The following is an 18173-nucleotide window of genomic DNA, read 5'->3' on the forward strand; positions in this document are numbered from 1 at the left end:
GGAACATCTCTTCCAAAGGCCTGTGAAACGCAGTTTCTTTGCAGGCCTGATCTGGCTGAAGTAGGACTTCTGCTCTGGGTGTGCTACTTTGCCCTAGAGCTGAAAGGCACAACGTGCAGGCTTCTTTCCAAAGGGCGAGTTGGGCCCCACAGCATCTTGCTTCCAGCTCTTTGGGAAGCTAAGAAACAACTCGCTCTGCACAGTGCTCTTACAGCCTAGTGGGAACATCTCTTCCAAAGGCCTGTGAAACGCAATTTCTTTGCAGGCCTGATCTGGCTGAAGTAGGACTTCTGCTCTGGGTGTGCTACTTTGCCCTAGAGCTGAAAGGCACAACGTGCAGGCTTCTTTCCAAAGGGCGAGTTGGGCCCCACAGCATCTTGCTTCCAGCTCTTAGGGAAGCTAAGAAACAACTCGCTCTGCACAGTGCTCTTACAGCCTAGTGGGAACATCTCTTCCAAAGGCCTGTGAAACGCAGTTTCTTTGCAGGCCTGATCTGGCTGAAGTAGGACTTCTGCTCTGTGTGTGCTACTTTGCCCTAGAGCTGAAAGGCACAACGTGCAGGCTTCTTTCCAAAGGGCGAGTTGGGCCCCACAGCATCTTGCTTCCAGCTCTTTGGGAAGCTAAGAAACAACTCGCTCTGCACAGTGCTCTTACAGCCTACCGGGAACATCTCTTCCAAAGGCCTGTGAAACGCAGTTTCTTTGCAGGCCTGATCTGGCTGAAGTAGGACTTCTGCTCTGGGTGTGCTACTTTGCCCTAGAGCTGAAAGGCACAACGTGCAGGCTTCTTTCCAAAGGGTGAGTTGGGCCCCACAGCATCTTGCTTCCAGCTCTTTGGGAAGCTAAGAAACAACTCGCTCTGCACAGTGCTCTTACAGCCTAGTGGGAACATCTCTTCCAAAGGCCTGTGAAACGCAGTTTCTTTGCAGGCCTGATCTGGCTGAAGTAGGACTTCTGCTCTGGGTGTGCTACTTTGCCCTAGAGCTGAAAGGCACAACGTGCAGGCTTCTTTCCAAAGGGCGAGTTGGGCCCCACAGCATCTTGCTTCTAGCTCTTTGGGAAGCTAAGAAACAACTCGCTCTGCACAGTGCTCTTACAGCCTAGTGGGAACATCTCTTCCAAAGGCCTGTGAAACGCAGTTTCTTTGCAGGCCTGATCTGGCTGAAGTAGGACTTCTGCTCTGGGTGGGCTACTTTTCCCTAGAGCTGAAAGGCACAACGTGCAGGCTTCTTTCCAAAGGGCGAGTTGGGCCCCACAGCATCTTGCTTCCAGCTCTTTGGGAAGCTAAGAAACAACTCGCTCTGCACAGTGCTCTTACAGCCTAGTGGGAACATCTCTTCCAAAGGCCTGTGAAACGCAGTTTCTTTGCAGGCCTGATCTGGCTGAAGTAGGACTTCTGCTCTGGGTGTGCTACTTTGCCCTAGAGCTGAAAGGCACAACGTGCAGGCTTCTTTCCAAAGGGCGAGTTGGGCCCCACAGCATCTTGCTTCCAGCTCTTTGGGAAGCTAAGAAACAACTCGCTCTGCACAGTGCTCTTACAGCCTAGTGGGAACATCTCTTCCAAAGGCCTGTGAAACGCAGTTTCTTTGCAGGCCTGATCTGGCTGAAGTAGGACTTCTGCTCTGGGTGTGCTACTTTGCCCTAGAGCTGAAAGGCACAACGTGCAGGCTTCTTTCCAAAGGGCGAGTTGGGCCCCACAGCATCTTGCTTCCAGCTCTTTGGGAAGCTAAGAAACAACTCGCTCTGCACAGTGCTCTTACAGACTAGTGGGATCATCTCTTCCAAAGGCCTGTGAAACGCAGTTTCTTTGCAGGCCTGATCTGGCTGAAGTAGGACTTCTGCTCTGCGTTGCTACTTTGCCCTAGAGCTGAAAGGCACAACGTGCAGGCTTCTTTCCAAAGGGCGAGTTGGGCCCCACAGCATCTTGCTTCCAGCTCTTTGGGAAGCTAAGAAACAACTCGCTCTGCACAGTGCTCTTACAGCCTAGTGGGAACATCTCTTCCAAAGGCCTGTAAACGCAGTTTCTTTGCAGGCCTGATCTGGCTGAAGTAGGACTTCTGCTCTGGGTATGCTACTTTGCCCTAGAGCTGAAAGGCACAACGTGCAGGCTTCTTTCCAAAGGGCGAGTTGGGCCCCACAGCATCTTGCTTCCAGCTCTTTGGGAAGCTAATAAACAACTCGCTCTGCACAGTGCTCTTACAGCCTAGTGGGAACATCTCTTCCAAAGGCCTGTGAAACGCAGTTTCTTTGCAGGCCTGATCTGGCTGAAGTAGGACTTCGGCTCTGGGTGTGCTACTTTGCCCTAGAGCTGAAAGGCACAACGTGCAGGCTTCTTTCCAAAGGGCGAGTTGGGCCCCACAGCATCTTGCTTCCACCTCTTTGGGAAGCTAAGAAACAACTCGCTCTGCACAGTGCCCTTATACCCTACCGGGAACATCTCTGCCAAAGGCCTGTGAAACGCAGTTTCTTTGCAGGCCTGATCTGGCTGAAGTAGGACTTCTGCTCTGGGTGTGCTACTTTGCCCTAGAGCTGAAAGGCACAACGTGCAGGCTTCTTTCCAAAGGGCGAGTTGGGCCCCACAGCATCTTGCTTCCAGCTCTTTGGGAAGCTAAGAAACAACTCGCTCTGCACAGTGCTCTTACAGCCTACCGGGAACATCTCTTCCAAAGGCCTGTGAAACGCAGTTTCTTTGCAGGCCTGATCTGGCTGAAGTAGGACTTCTGCTCTGGGTGTGCTACTTTGCCCTAGAGCTGAAAGGCACAACGTGCAGGCTTCTTTCCAAAGGCCGAGTTGGGCCCCACAGCATCTTGCTTCCAGCTCTTTGGGAAGCTAAGAAACAACTCGCTCTGCACAGTGCTCTTACAGCCTACCGGGAACATCTCTTCCAAAGGCCTGTGAAATGCAGTTTCTTTGCAGGCCTGATCTGGCTGAAGTAGGACTTCTGCTCTGGGTGTGCTACTTTGCCCTAGAGCTGAAAGGCACAACGTGCAGGCTTCTTTCCAAAGGGCGAGTTGGGCCCCACAGCATCTTGCTTCCAGCTCTTTGGGAAGCTAAGAAACAACTCGCTCTGCACAGTGCTCTTACAGCCTAGTGGGAACATCTCTTCCAAAGCCCTGTGAAACGCAGTTTCTTTGCAGGCCTGATCTGGCTGAAGTAGGACTTCTGCTCTGGGTGTGCTACTTTGCCCTAGAGCTGAAAGGCACAACGTGCATGCTTCTTTCCAAAGTTCGAGTTGGGCCCCACAGCATCTTGCTTCCAGCTCTTTGGGAAGCTAAGAAACAACTCACTCTGCACAGTGCTCTTACAGCCTACCGGGAACATGTCTTCCAAAGGCCTGTGAAACGCAGTTTCTTTGCAGGCCTGATCTGGCTGAAGTAGGACTTCTGCTCTGATTGTGCTACTTTGCCCTAGAGCTGAAAGGCACAACGTGCAGGCTTCTTTCCAAAGGGCGAGTTGGGCCCCACAGCATCTGGCTTCCAGCTCTTTGGGAAGCTAAGAAACAACTCGCTCTGCACAGTGCTCTTACAGCCTACCGGGAACATGTCTTCCAAAGGCCTGTGAAATGCAGTTTCTTTGCAGGCCTGATCTGGCTGAAGTAGGACTTCTGCTCTGGGTGTGCTACTTTGCCCTAGAGCTGAAAGGCACAACGTGCAGGCTTCTTTCCAAAGGCCGACTTGGGCCGCACAGCATATTGCTTCCAGCTCTTTGGGAAGCTAAGAAACAACTCGCTCTGCACAGTGCTCTTACAGCCTACCGGGAACATCTCTTCCAAAGGCCTGTGAAACGCAGTTTCTTTGCAGGCCTGATCTGGCTGAAGTAGGACTTCTGCTCTGGGTGTGCTACTTTGCCCTAGAGCTGAAAGGCACAACGTGCAGGCTTCTTTCCAAAGGGCGAGTTGGGCCCCACAGCATCTTGCTTCCAGCTCTTTGGGAAGCTAAGAAACAACTCGCTCTGCACAGTGCTCTTACAGCCTACCGGGAACATCTCTTCCAAAGGCCTGTGAAACGCAGTTTCTTTGCAGGCCTGATCTGGCTGAAGTAGGACTTCTGCTCTGGGTGTGCTACTTTGCCCTAGAGCTGAAAGGCACAACGTGCAGGCTTCTTTCCAAAGGGCGAGTTGGGCCCCACAGCATCTTGCTTCCAGCTCTTTGGGAAGCTAAGAAACAACTCGCTCTGCACAGTGCTCTTACAGCCTAGTGGGAACATCTCTTCCAAAGGCCTGTGAAACGCAGTTTCTTTGCAGGCCTGATCTGGCTGAAGTAGGACTTCTGCTCTGGGTTGCTACTTTGCCCTAGAGCTGAAAGGCACAACGTGCAGGCTTCTTTCCAAAGGGCGAGTTGGGCCCCACAGCATCTTGCTTCCAGCTCTTTGGGAAGCTAAGAAACAACTCGCTCTGCACAGTGCTCTTACAGCCTAGTGGGAACATCTCTTCCAAAGGCCTGTAAACGCAGTTTCTTTGCAGGCCTGATCTGGCTGAAGTAGGACTTCTGCTCTGGGTGTGCTACTTTGCCCTAGAGCTGAAAGGCACAACGTGCAGGCTTCTTTCCAAAGGGCGAGTTGGGCCCCACAGCATCTTGCTTCCAGCTCTTTGGGAAGCTAAGAAACAACTCGCTCTGCACAGTGCTCTTACAGCCTAGTGGGAACATCTCTTCCAAAGGCCTGTGAAACGCAGTTTCTTTGCAGGCCTGATCTGGCTGAAGTAGGACTTCGGCTCTGGGTGTGCTACTTTGCCCTAGAGCTGAAAGGCACAACGTGCAGGCTTCTTTCCAAAGGGCGAGTTGGGCCCCACAGCATCTTGCTTCCACCTCTTTGGGAAGCTAAGAAACAACTCGCTCTGCACAGTGCTCTTATACCCTACCGGGAACATCTCTGCCAAAGGCCTGTGAAACGCAGTTTCTTTGCAGGCCTGATCTGGCTGAAGTAGGACTTCTGCTCTGGGTGTGCTACTTTGCCCTAGAGCTGAAAGGCACAACGTGCAGGCTTCTTTCCAAAGGGCGAGTTGGGCCCCACAGCATCTTGCTTCCAGCTCTTTGGGAAGCTAAGAAACAACTCGCTCTGCACAGTGCTCTTACAGCCTACCGGGAACATCTCTTCCAAAGGCCTGTGAAACGCAGTTTCTTTGCAGGCCTGATCTGGATGAAGTAGGACTTCTGCTCTGGGTGTGCTACTTTGCCCTAGAGCTGAAAGGCACAACGTGCAGGCTTCTTTCCAAAGGCCGAGTTGGGCCCCACAGCATCTTGCTTCCAGCTCTTTGGGAAGCTAAGAAACAACTCGCTCTGCACAGTGCTCTTACAGCCTACCAGGAACATCTCTTCCAAAGGCCTGTGAAATGCAGTTTCTTTGCAGGCCTGATCTGGCTGAAGTAGGACTTCTGCTCTGGGTGTGCTACTTTGCCCTAGAGCTGAAAGGCACAACGTGCAGGCTTCTTTCCAAAGAGCGAGTTGGGCCCCACAGCATCTTGCTTCCAGCTCTTTGGGAAGCTAAGAAACAACTCGCTCTGCACAGTGCTCTTACAGCCTACCGGGAACATCTCTTCCAAAGGCCTGTGAAACGCAGTTTCTTTGCAGGCCTGATCTGGCTGAAGTAGGACTTCTGCTCTGGGTGTGCTACTTTGCCCTAGAGCTGAAAGGCACAACGTGCAGGCTTCTTTCCAAAGGGCGAGTTGGGCCCCACAGCATCTTGCTTCCAGCTCTTTGGGAAGCTAAGAAACAACTCGCTCTGCACAGTGCTCTTACAGACTAGTGGGATCATCTCTTCCAAAGGCCTGTGAAACGCAGTTTCTTTGCAGGCCTGATCTGGCTGAAGTAGGACTTCTGCTCTGGGTGTGCTACTTTGCCCTAGAGCTGAAAGGCACAACGTGCAGGCTTCTTTCCAAAGGGCGAGTTGGGCCCCACAGCATCTTGCTTCCAGCTCTTTGGGAAGCTAAGAAACAACTCACTCTGCACAGTGCTCTTACAGCCTACCGGGAACATGTCTTCCAAAGGCCTGTGAAACGCAGTTTCTTTGCAGGCCTGATCTGGCTGAAGTAGGACTTCTGCTCTGATTGTGCTACTTTGCCCTAGAGCTGAAAGGCACAACGTGCAGGCTTCTTTCCAAAGGGCGAGTTGGGCCCCACAGCATCTGGCTTCCAGCTCTTTGGGAAGCTAAGAAACAACTCGCTCTGCACAGTGCTCTTACAGCCTACCGGGAACATGTCTTCCAAAGGCCTGTGAAATGCAGTTTCTTTGCAGGCCTGATCTGGCTGAAGTAGGACTTCTGCTCTGGGTGTGCTACTTTGCCCTAGAGCTGAAAGGCACAACGTGCAGGCTTCTTTCCAAAGGCCGACTTGGGCCGCACAGCATATTGCTTCCAGCTCTTTGGGAAGCTAAGAAACAACTCGCTCTGCACAGTGCTCTTACAGCCTACCGGGAACATCTCTTCCAAAGGCCTGTGAAACGCAGTTTCTTTGCAGGCCTGATCTGGCTGAAGTAGGACTTCTGCTCTGGGTGTGCTACTTTGCCCTAGAGCTGAAAGGCACAACGTGCAGGCTTCTTTCCAAAGGGCGAGTTGGGCCCCACAGCATCTTGCTTCCAGCTCTTTGGGAAGCTAAGAAACAACTCGCTCTGCACAGTGCTCTTACAGCCTACCGGGAACATCTCTTCCAAAGGCCTGTGAAACGCAGTTTCTTTGCAGGCCTGATCTGGCTGAAGTAGGACTTCTGCTCTGGGTGTGCTACTTTGCCCTAGAGCTGAAAGGCACAACGTGCAGGCTTCTTTCCAAAGGGCGAGTTGGGCCCCACAGCATCTTGCTTCCAGCTCTTTGGGAAGCTAAGAAACAACTCGCTCTGCACAGTGCTCTTACAGCCTAGTGGGAACATCTCTTCCAAAGGCCTGTGAAACGCAGTTTCTTTGCAGGCCTGATCTGGCTGAAGTAGGACTTCTGCTCTGGGTTGCTACTTTGCCCTAGAGCTGAAAGGCACAACGTGCAGGCTTCTTTCCAAAGGGCGAGTTGGGCCCCACAGCATCTTGCTTCCAGCTCTTTGGGAAGCTAAGAAACAACTCGCTCTGCACAGTGCTCTTACAGCCTAGTGGGAACATCTCTTCCAAAGGCCTGTAAACGCAGTTTCTTTGCAGGCCTGATCTGGCTGAAGTAGGACTTCTGCTCTGGGTGTGCTACTTTGCCCTAGAGCTGAAAGGCACAACGTGCAGGCTTCTTTCCAAAGGGCGAGTTGGGCCCCACAGCATCTTGCTTCCAGCTCTTTGGGAAGCTAATAAACAACTCGCTCTGCACAGTGCTCTTACAGCCTAGTGGGAACATCTCTTCCAAAGGCCTGTGAAACGCAGTTTCTTTGCAGGCCTGATCTGGCTGAAGTAGGACTTCGGCTCTGGGTGTGCTACTTTGCCCTAGAGCTGAAAGGCACAACGTGCAGGCTTCTTTCCAAAGGGCGAGTTGGGCCCCACAGCATCTTGCTTCCACCTCTTTGGGAAGCTAAGAAACAACTCGCTCTGCACAGTGCTCTTATACCCTACCGGGAACATCTCTGCCAAAGGCCTGTGAAACGCAGTTTCTTTGCAGGCCTGATCTGGCTGAAGTAGGACTTCTGCTCTGGGTGTGCTACTTTGCCCTAGAGCTGAAAGGCACAACGTGCAGGCTTCTTTCCAAAGGGCGAGTTGGGCCCCACAGCATCTTGCTTCCAGCTCTTTGGGAAGCTAAGAAACAACTCGCTCTGCACAGTGCTCTTACAGCCTACCGGGAACATCTCTTCCAAAGGCCTGTGAAACGCAGTTTCTTTGCAGGCCTGATCTGGATGAAGTAGGACTTCTGCTCTGGGTGTGCTACTTTGCCCTAGAGCTGAAAGGCACAACGTGCAGGCTTCTTTCCAAAGGCCGAGTTGGGCCCCACAGCATCTTGCTTCCAGCTCTTTGGGAAGCTAAGAAACAACTCGCTCTGCACAGTGCTCTTACAGCCTACCAGGAACATCTCTTCCAAAGGCCTGTGAAATGCAGTTTCTTTGCAGGCCTGATCTGGCTGAAGTAGGACTTCTGCTCTGGGTGTGCTACTTTGCCCTAGAGCTGAAAGGCACAACGTGCAGGCTTCTTTCCAAAGAGCGAGTTGGGCCCCACAGCATCTTGCTTCCAGCTCTTTGGGAAGCTAAGAAACAACTCGCTCTGCACAGTGCTCTTACAGCCTACCGGGAACATCTCTTCCAAAGGCCTGTGAAACGCAGTTTCTTTGCAGGCCTGATCTGGCTGAAGTAGGACTTCTGCTCTGGGTGTGCTACTTTGCCCTAGAGCTGAAAGGCACAACGTGCATGCTTCTTTCCAAAGTTCGAGTTGGGCCCCACAGCATCTTGCTTCCAGCTCTTTGGGAAGCTAAGAAACAACTCGCTCTGCACAGTGCTCTTACAGCCTACCGGGAACATGTCTTCCAAAGGCCTGTGAAACGCAGTTTCTTTGCAGGCCTGATCTGGCTGAAGTAGGACTTCTGCTCTGGGTGTGCTACTTTGCCCTAGAGCTGAAAGGCACAACGTGCAGGCTTCTTTCCAAAGGGCGAGTTGGGCCCCACAGCATCTGGCTTCCAGCTCTTTGGGAAGCTAAGAAACAACTCGCTCTGCACAGTGCTCTTACAGCCTACCGGGAACATGTCTTCCAAAGGCCTGTAAACGCAGTTTCTTTGCAGGCCTGATCTGGCTGAAGTAGGACTTCTGCTCTGGGTGTGCTACTTTGCCCTAGAGCTGAAAGGCACAACGTGCAGGCTTCTTTCCAAAGGCCGAGTTGGGCCCCACAGCATCTTGCTTCCAGCTCTTTGGGAAGCTAAGAAACAACTCGCTCTGCACAGTGCTCTTACAGCCTACCGGGAACATCTCTTCCAAAGGCCTGTGAAACGCAGTTTCTTTGCAGGCCTGATCTGGCTGAAGTAGGACTTCTGCTCTGGGTGTGCTACTTTGCCCTAGAGCTGAAAGGCACAACGTGCAGGCTTCTTTCCAAAGGGCGAGTTGGGCCCCACAGCATCTTGCTTCCAGCTCTTTGGGAAGCTAAGAAACAACTCGCTCTGCACAGTGCTCTTACAGCCTAGTTGGAACATCTCTTCCAAAGCCCTGTGAAACGCAGTTTCTTTGCAGGCCTGATCTGGCTGAAGTAGGACTTCTGCTCTGGGTGTGCTACTTTGCCCTAGAGCTGAAAGGCACAACGTGCATGCTTCTTTCCAAAGTTCGAGTTGGGCCCCACAGCATCTTGCTTCCAGCTCTTTGGGAAGCTAAGAAACAACTCACTCTGCACAGTGCTCTTACAGCCTACCGGGAACATGTCTTCCAAAGGCCTGTGAAACGCAGTTTCTTTGCAGGCCTGATCTGGCTGAAGTAGGACTTCTGCTCTGATTGTGCTACTTTGCCCTAGAGCTGAAAGGCACAACGTGCAGGCTTCTTTCCAAAGGGCGAGTTGGGCCCCACAGCATCTGGCTTCCAGCTCTTTGGGAAGCTAAGAAACAACTCGCTCTGCACAGTGCTCTTACAGCCTACCGGGAACATCTCTTCCAAAGGCCTGTGAAATGCAGTTTCTTTGCAGGCCTGATCTGGCTGAAGTAGGACTTCTGCTCTGGGTGTGCTACTTTGCCCTAGAGCTGAAAGGCACAACGTGCAGGCTTCTTTCCAAAGGCCGACTTGGGCCGCACAGCATATTGCTTCCAGCTCTTTGGGAAGCTAAGAAACAACTCGCTCTGCACAGTGCTCTTACAGCCTACCGGGAACATCTCTTCCAAAGGCCTGTGAAACGCAGTTTCTTTGCAGGCCTGATCTGGCTGAAGTAGGACTTCTGCTCTGGGTGTGCTACTTTGCCCTAGAGCTGAAAGGCACAACGTGCAGGCTTCTTTCCAAAGGGCGAGTTGGGCCCCACAGCATCTTGCTTCCAGCTCTTTGGGAAGCTAAGAAACAACTCGCTCTGCACAGTGCTCTTACAGCCTACCGGGAACATCTCTTCCAAAGGCCTGTGAAACGCAGTTTCTTTGCAGGCCTGATCTGGCTGAAGTAGGACTTCTGCTCTGGGTGTGCTACTTTGCCCTAGAGCTGAAAGGCACAACGTGCAGGCTTCTTTCCAAAGGGCGAGTTGGGCCCCACAGCATCTTGCTTCCAGCTCTTTGGGAAGCTAAGAAACAACTCGCTCTGCACAGTGCTCTTACAGCCTAGTGGGAACATCTCTTCCAAAGGCCTGTGAAACGCAGTTTCTTTGCAGGCCTGATCTGGCTGAAGTAGGACTTCTGCTCTGGGTTGCTACTTTGCCCTAGAGCTGAAAGGCACAACGTGCAGGCTTCTTTCCAAAGGGCGAGTTGGGCCCCACAGCATCTTGCTTCCAGCTCTTTGGGAAGCTAAGAAACAACTCGCTCTGCACAGTGCTCTTACAGCCTAGTGGGAACATCTCTTCCAAAGGCCTGTAAACGCAGTTTCTTTGCAGGCCTGATCTGGCTGAAGTAGGACTTCTGCTCTGGGTGTGCTACTTTGCCCTAGAGCTGAAAGGCACAACGTGCAGGCTTCTTTCCAAAGGGCGAGTTGGGCCCCACAGCATCTTGCTTCCAGCTCTTTGGGAAGCTAATAAACAACTCGCTCTGCACAGTGCTCTTACAGCCTAGTGGGAACATCTCTTCCAAAGGCCTGTGAAACGCAGTTTCTTTGCAGGCCTGATCTGGCTGAAGTAGGACTTCGGCTCTGGGTGTGCTACTTTGCCCTAGAGCTGAAAGGCACAACGTGCAGGCTTCTTTCCAAAGGGCGAGTTGGGCCCCACAGCATCTTGCTGCCACCTCTTTGGGAAGCTAAGAAACAACTCGCTCTGCACAGTGCTCTTATACCCTACCGGGAACATCTCTGCCAAAGGCCTGTGAAACGCAGTTTCTTTGCAGGCCTGATCTGGCTGAAGTAGGACTTCTGCTCTGGGTGTGCTACTTTGCCCTAGAGCTGAAAGGCACAACGTGCAGGCTTCTTTCCAAAGGGCGAGTTGGGCCCCACAGCATCTTGCTTCCAGCTCTTTGGGAAGCTAAGAAACAACTCGCTCTGCACAGTGCTCTTACAGCCTACCGGGAACATCTCTTCCAAAGGCCTGTGAAACGCAGTTTCTTTGCAGGCCTGATCTGGATGAAGTAGGACTTCTGCTCTGGGTGTGCTACTTTGCCCTAGAGCTGAAAGGCACAACGTGCAGGCTTCTTTCCAAAGGCCGAGTTGGGCCCCACAGCATCTTGCTTCCAGCTCTTTGGGAAGCTAAGAAACAACTCGCTCTGCACAGTGCTCTTACAGCCTACCAGGAACATCTCTTCCAAAGGCCTGTGAAATGCAGTTTCTTTGCAGGCCTGATCTGGCTGAAGTAGGACTTCTGCTCTGGGTGTGCTACTTTGCCCTAGAGCTGAAAGGCACAACGTGCAGGCTTCTTTCCAAAGGGCGAGTTGGGCCCCACAGCATCTTGCTTCCAGCTCTTTGGGAAGCTAAGAAACAACTCGCTCTGCACAGTGCTCTTACAGCCTACCGGGAACATCTCTTCCAAAGGCCTGTGAAACGCAGTTTCTTTGCAGGCCTGATCTGGCTGAAGTAGGACTTCTGCTCTGGGTGTGCTACTTTGCCCTAGAGCTGAAAGGCACAACGTGCAGGCTTCTTTCCAAAGTTCGAGTTGGGCCCCACAGCATCTTGCTTCCAGCTCTTTGGGAAGCTAAGAAACAACTCGCTCTGCACAGTGCTCTTACAGCCTACCGGGAACATGTCTTCCAAAGGCCTGTGAAACGCAGTTTCTTTGCAGGCCTGATCTGGCTGAAGTAGGACTTCTGCTCTGGGTGTGCTACTTTGCCCTAGAGCTGAAAGGCACAACGTGCAGGCTTCTTTCCAAAGGGCGAGTTGGGCCCCACAGCATCTGGCTTCCAGCTCTTTGGGAAGCTAAGAAACAACTCGCTCTGCACAGTGCTCTTACAGCCTACCGGGAACATGTCTTCCAAAGGCCTGTAAACGCAGTTTCTTTGCAGGCCTGATCTGGCTGAAGTAGGACTTCTGCTCTGGGTGTGCTACTTTGCCCTAGAGCTGAAAGGCACAACGTGCAGGCTTCTTTCCAAAGGGCGAGTTGGGCCCCACAGCATCTTGCTTCCAGCTCTTTGGGAAGCTAATAAACAACTCGCTCTGCACAGTGCTCTTACAGCCTAGTGGGAACATCTCTTCCAAAGGCCTGTGAAACGCAGTTTCTTTGCAGGCCTGATCTGGCTGAAGTAGGACTTCGGCTCTGGGTGTGCTACTTTGCCCTAGAGCTGAAAGGCACAACGTGCAGGCTTCTTTCCAAAGGGCGAGTTGGGCCCCACAGCATCTTGCTTCCACCTCTTTGGGAAGCTAAGAAACAACTCGCTCTGCACAGTGCTCTTATACCCTACCGGGAACATCTCTGCCAAAGGCCTGTGAAACGCAGTTTCTTTGCAGGCCTGATCTGGCTGAAGTAGGACTTCTGCTCTGGGTGTGCTACTTTGCCCTAGAGCTGAAAGGCACAACGTGCAGGCTTCTTTCCAAAGGGCGAGTTGGGCCCCACAGCATCTTGCTTCCAGCTCTTTGGGAAGCTAAGAAACAACTCGCTCTGCACAGTGCTCTTACAGCCTACCGGGAACATCTCTTCCAAAGGCCTGTGAAACGCAGTTTCTTTGCAGGCCTGATCTGGATGAAGTAGGACTTCTGCTCTGGGTGTGCTACTTTGCCCTAGAGCTGAAAGGCACAACGTGCAGGCTTCTTTCCAAAGGGCGAGTTGGGCCCCACAGCATCTTGCTTCCAGCTCTTTGGGAAGCTAAGAAACAACTCGCTCTGCACAGTGCTCTTACAGCCTACCAGGAACATCTCTTCCAAAGGCCTGTGAAATGCAGTTTCTTTGCAGGCCTGATCTGGCTGAAGTAGGACTTCTGCTCTGGGTGTGCTACTTTGCCCTAGAGCTGAAAGGCACAACGTGCAGGCTTCTTTCCAAAGGGCGAGTTGGGCCCCACAGCATCTTGCTTCCAGCTCTTTGGGAAGCTAAGAAACAACTCGCTCTGCACAGTGCTCTTACAGCCTACCGGGAACATCTCTTCCAAAGGCCTGTGAAACGCAGTTTCTTTGCAGGCCTGATCTGGCTGAAGTAGGACTTCTGCTCTGGGTGTGCTACTTTGCCCTAGAGCTGAAAGGCACAACGTGCATGCTTCTTTCCAAAGTTCGAGTTGGGCCCCACAGCATCTTGCTTCCAGCTCTTTGGGAAGCTAAGAAACAACTCGCTCTGCACAGTGCTCTTACAGCCTACCGGGAACATGTCTTCCAAAGGCCTGTGAAACGCAGTTTCTTTGCAGGCCTGATCTGGCTGAAGTAGGACTTCTGCTCTGGGTGTGCTACTTTGCCCTAGAGCTGAAAGGCACAACGTGCAGGCTTCTTTCCAAAGGGCGAGTTGGGCCCCACAGCATCTGGCTTCCAGCTCTTTGGGAAGCTAAGAAACAACTCGCTCTGCACAGTGCTCTTACAGCCTACCGGGAACATGTCTTCCAAAGGCCTGTAAACGCAGTTTCTTTGCAGGCCTGATCTGGCTGAAGTAGGACTTCTGCTCTGGGTGTGCTACTTTGCCCTAGAGCTGAAAGGCACAACGTGCAGGCTTCTTTCCAAAGGCCGAGTTGGGCCCCACAGCATCTTGCTTCCAGCTCTTTGGGAAGCTAAGAAACAACTCGCTCTGCACAGTGCTCTTACAGCCTACCGGGAACATCTCTTCCAAAGGCCTGTGAAATGCAGTTTCTTTGCAGGCCTGATCTGGCTGAAGTAGGACTTCTGCTCTGGGTGTGCTACTTTGCCCTAGAGCTGAAAGGCACAACGTGCAGGCTTCTTTCCAAAGGGCGAGTTGGGCCCCACAGCATCTTGCTTCCAGCTCTTTGGGAAGCTAAGAAACAACTCGCTCTGCACAGTGCTCTTACAGCCTAGTGGGAACAACTCTTCCAAAGCCCTGTGAAACGCAGTTTCTTTGCAGGCCTGATCTGGCTGAAGTAGGACTTCTGCTCTGGGTGTGCTACTTTGCCCTAGAGCTGAAAGGCACAACGTGCATGCTTCTTTCCAAAGTTCGAGTTGGTCCCCACAGCATCTTGCTTCCAGCTCTTTGGGAAGCTAAGAAACAACTCACTCTGCACAGTGCTCTTACAGCCTACCGGGAACATGTCTTCCAAAGGCCTGTGAAACGCAGTTTCTTTGCAGGCCTGATCTGGCTGAAGTAGGACTTCTGCTCTGATTGTGCTACTTTGCCCTAGAGCTGAAAGGCACAACGTGCAGGCTTCTTTCCAAAGGGCGAGTTGGGCCCCACAGCATCTGGCTTCCAGCTCTTTGGGAAGCTAAGAAACAACTCGCTCTGCACAGTGCTCTTACAGCCTACCGGGAACATGTCTTCCAAAGGCCTGTGAAATGCAGTTTCTTTGCAGGCCTGATCTGGCTGAAGTAGGACTTCTGCTCTGGGTGTGCTACTTTGCCCTAGAGCTGAAAGGCACAACGTGCAGGCTTCTTTCCAAAGGCCGACTTGGGCCGCACAGCATATTGCTTCCAGCTCTTTGGGAAGCTAAGAAACAACTCGCTCTGCACAGTGCTCTTACAGCCTACCGGGAACATCTCTTCCAAAGGCCTGTGAAACGCAGTTTCTTTGCAGGCCTGATCTGGCTGAAGTAGGACTTCTGCTCTGGGTGTGCTACTTTGCCCTAGAGCTGAAAGGCACAACGTGCAGGCTTCTTTCCAAAGGGCGAGTTGGGCCCCACAGCATCTTGCTTCCAGCTCTTTGGGAAGCTAAGAAACAACTCGCTCTGCACAGTGCTCTTACAGCCTACCGGGAACATCTCTTCCAAAGGCCTGTGAAACGCAGTTTCTTTGCAGGCCTGATCTGGCTGAAGTAGGACTTCTGCTCTGGGTGTGCTACTTTGCCCTAGAGCTGAAAGGCACAACGTGCAGGCTTCTTTCCAAAGGGCGAGTTGGGCCCCACAGCATCTTGCTTCCAGCTCTTTGGGAAGCTAAGAAACAACTCGCTCTGCACAGTGCTCTTACATCCTAGTGGGAACATCTCTTCCAAAGGCCTGTGAAACGCAGTTTCTTTGCAGGCCTGATCTGGCTGAAGTAGGACTTCTGCTCTGGGTTGCTACTTTGCCCTAGAGCTGAAAGGCACAACGTGCAGGCTTCTTTCCAAAGGGCGAGTTGGGCCCCACAGCATCTTGCTTCCAGCTCTTTGGGAAGCTAAGAAACAACTCGCTCTGCACAGTGCTCTTACAGCCTAGTGGGAACATCTCTTCCAAAGGCCTGTAAACGCAGTTTCTTTGCAGGCCTGATCTGGCTGAAGTAGGACTTCTGCTCTGGGTGTGCTACTTTGCCCTAGAGCTGAAAGGCACAACGTGCAGGCTTCTTTCCAAAGGGCGAGTTGGGCCCCACAGCATCTTGCTTCCAGCTCTTTGGGAAGCTAATAAACAACTCGCTCTGCACAGTGCTCTTACAGCCTAGTGGGAACATCTCTTCCAAAGGCCTGTGAAACGCAGTTTCTTTGCAGGCCTGATCTGGCTGAAGTAGGACTTCGGCTCTGGGTGTGCTACTTTGCCCTAGAGCTGAAAGGCACAACGTGCAGGCTTCTTTCCAAAGGGCGAGTTGGGCCCCACAGCATCTTGCTTCCACCTCTTTGGGAAGCTAAGAAACAACTCGCTCTGCACAGTGCTCTTATACCCTACCGGGAACATCTCTGCCAAAGGCCTGTGAAACGCAGTTTCTTTGCAGGCCTGATCTGGCTGAAGTAGGACTTCTGCTCTGGGTGTGCTACTTTGCCCTAGAGCTGAAAGGCACAACGTGCAGGCTTCTTTCCAAAGGGCGAGTTGGGCCCCACAGCATCTTGCTTCCAGCTCTTTGGGAAGCTAAGAAACAACTCGCTCTGCACAGTGCTCTTACAGCCTACCGGGAACATCTCTTCCAAAGGCCTGTGAAACGCAGTTTCTTTGCAGGCCTGATCTGGATGAAGTAGGACTTCTGCTCTGGGTGTGCTACTTTGCCCTAGAGCTGAAAGGCACAACGTGCAGGCTTCTTTCCAAAGGCCGAGTTGGGCCCCACAGCATCTGGCTTCCAGCTCTTTGGGAAGCTAAGAAACAACTCGCTCTGCACAGTGCTCTTACAGCCTACCAGGAACATCTCTTCCAAAGGCCTGTGAAATGCAGTTTCTTTGCAGGCCTGATCTGGCTGAAGTAGGACTTCTGCTCTGGGTGTGCTACTTTGCCCTAGAGCTGAAAGGCACAACGTGCAGGCTTCTTTCCAAAGGGCGAGTTGGGCCCCACAGCATCTTGCTTCCAGCTCTTTGGGAAGCTAAGAAACAACTCGCTCTGCACAGTGCTCTTACAGCCTACCGGGAACATCTCTTCCAAAGGCCTGTGAAACGCAGTTTCTTTGCAGGCCTGATCTGGCTGAAGTAGGACTTCTGCTCTGGGTGTGCTACTTTGCCCTAGAGCTGAAAGGCACAACGTGCATGCTTCTTTCCAAAGTTCGAGTTGGGCCCCACAGCATCTTGCTTCCAGCTCTTTGGGAAGCTAAGAAACAACTCGCTCTGCACAGTGCTCTTACAGCCTACCGGGAACATGTCTTCCAAAGGCCTGTGAAACGCAGTTTCTTTGCAGGCCTGATCTGGCTGAAGTAGGACTTCTGCTCTGGGTGTGCTACTTTGCCCTAGAGCTGAAAGGCACAACGTGCAGGCTTCTTTCCAAAGGGCGAGTTGGGCCCCACAGCATCTTGCTTCCAGCTCTTTGGGAAGCTAAGAAACAACTCGCTCTGCACAGTGCTCTTACAGCCTACCGGGAACATGTCTTCCAAAGGCCTGTAAACGCAGTTTCTTTGCAGGCCTGATCTGGCTGAAGTAGGACTTCTGCTCTGGGTGTGCTACTTTGCCCTAGAGCTGAAAGGCACAACGTGCAGGCTTCTTTCCAAAGGGCGAGTTGGGCCCCACAGCATCTTGCTTCCAGCTCTTTGGGAAGCTAAGAAACAACTCGCTCTGCACAGTGCTCTTACAGCCTACCGGGAACGTCTCGTCCAAAGGCCTGTGAAACGCAGTTTCTTTGCAGGCCTGATCTGGCTGAAGTAGGACTTCTGCTCTGGGTGTGCTACTTTGCCCTAGAGCTGAAAGGCACAACGTGCAGGCTTCTTTCCAAAGGGCGAGTTGGGCCCCACAGCATCTTGCTTCCAGCTCTTTGGGAAGCTAAGAAACAACTCGCTCTGCATAGTGCTCTTACAGCCTACCGGGAACATCTCTTCCAAAGGCCTGTGAAACGCAGTTTCTTTGCAGGCCTGATCTGGCTGAAGTAGGACTTCTGCTCTGGGTGTGCTACTTTGCCCTAGAGCTGAAAGGCACAACGTGCAGGCTTCTTTCCAAAGGGCGAGCTGGGCCCCACAGCATCTTGCTTCCAGCTCTTTGGGAAGCTAAGAAACAACTCGCTCTGCAAAGTGCTCTTACATCCTAGTGGGAACATCTCTTCCAAAGGCCTGTGAAACGCAGTTTCTTTGCAGGCCTGATCTGGGTGAAGTAGGACATCTGCTCTGGGTGTGCTACTTTGCCCTACAGCTGAAAGGCACAACGTGCAGGCTTCTTTCCAAAGGGCGAGTTGGGCCCCACAGCATCTTGCTTCCAGCTCTTTGGGAAGCTAAGAAACAACTCGCTCTGCACAGTGCTCTTACAGCCTAGTGGGAACATCTCTTCCAAAGGCCTGTGAAACGCAGTTTCTTTGCAGGCCTGATCTGGCTGAAGTAGGACTTCTGCTCTGTGTGTGCTACTTTGCCCTAGAGCTGAAAGGCACAACGTGCAGGCTTCTTTCCAAAGGGCGAGTTGGGCCCCACAGCATCTTGCTTCCAGCTCTTTGGGAAGCTAAGAAACAACTCGCTCTGCACAGTGCTCTTACAGCCTACCGGGAACATCTCTTCCAAAGGCCTGTGAAACGCAGTTTCTTTGCAGGCCTGATCTGGCTGAAGTAGGACTTCTGCTCTGGGTGTGCTACTTTGCCCTAGAGCTGAAAGGCACAACGTGCAGGCTTCTTTCCAAAGGGCGAGTTGGGCCCCACAGCATCTTGCTTCCAGCTCTTTGGGAAGCTAAGAAACAACTCGCTCTGCACAGTGCTCTTACAGACTAGTGGGAACATCTCTTCCAAAGGCCTGTGAAACGCAGTTTCTTTGCAGGCCTGATCTGGCTGAAGTAGG

The sequence above is a fragment of the Equus caballus genome, chromosome 16 (genome assembly GCF_041296265.1).
Source record: "Equus caballus isolate H_3958 breed thoroughbred chromosome 16, TB-T2T, whole genome shotgun sequence".
NCBI lineage: Eukaryota > Metazoa > Chordata > Mammalia > Perissodactyla > Equidae > Equus > Equus caballus.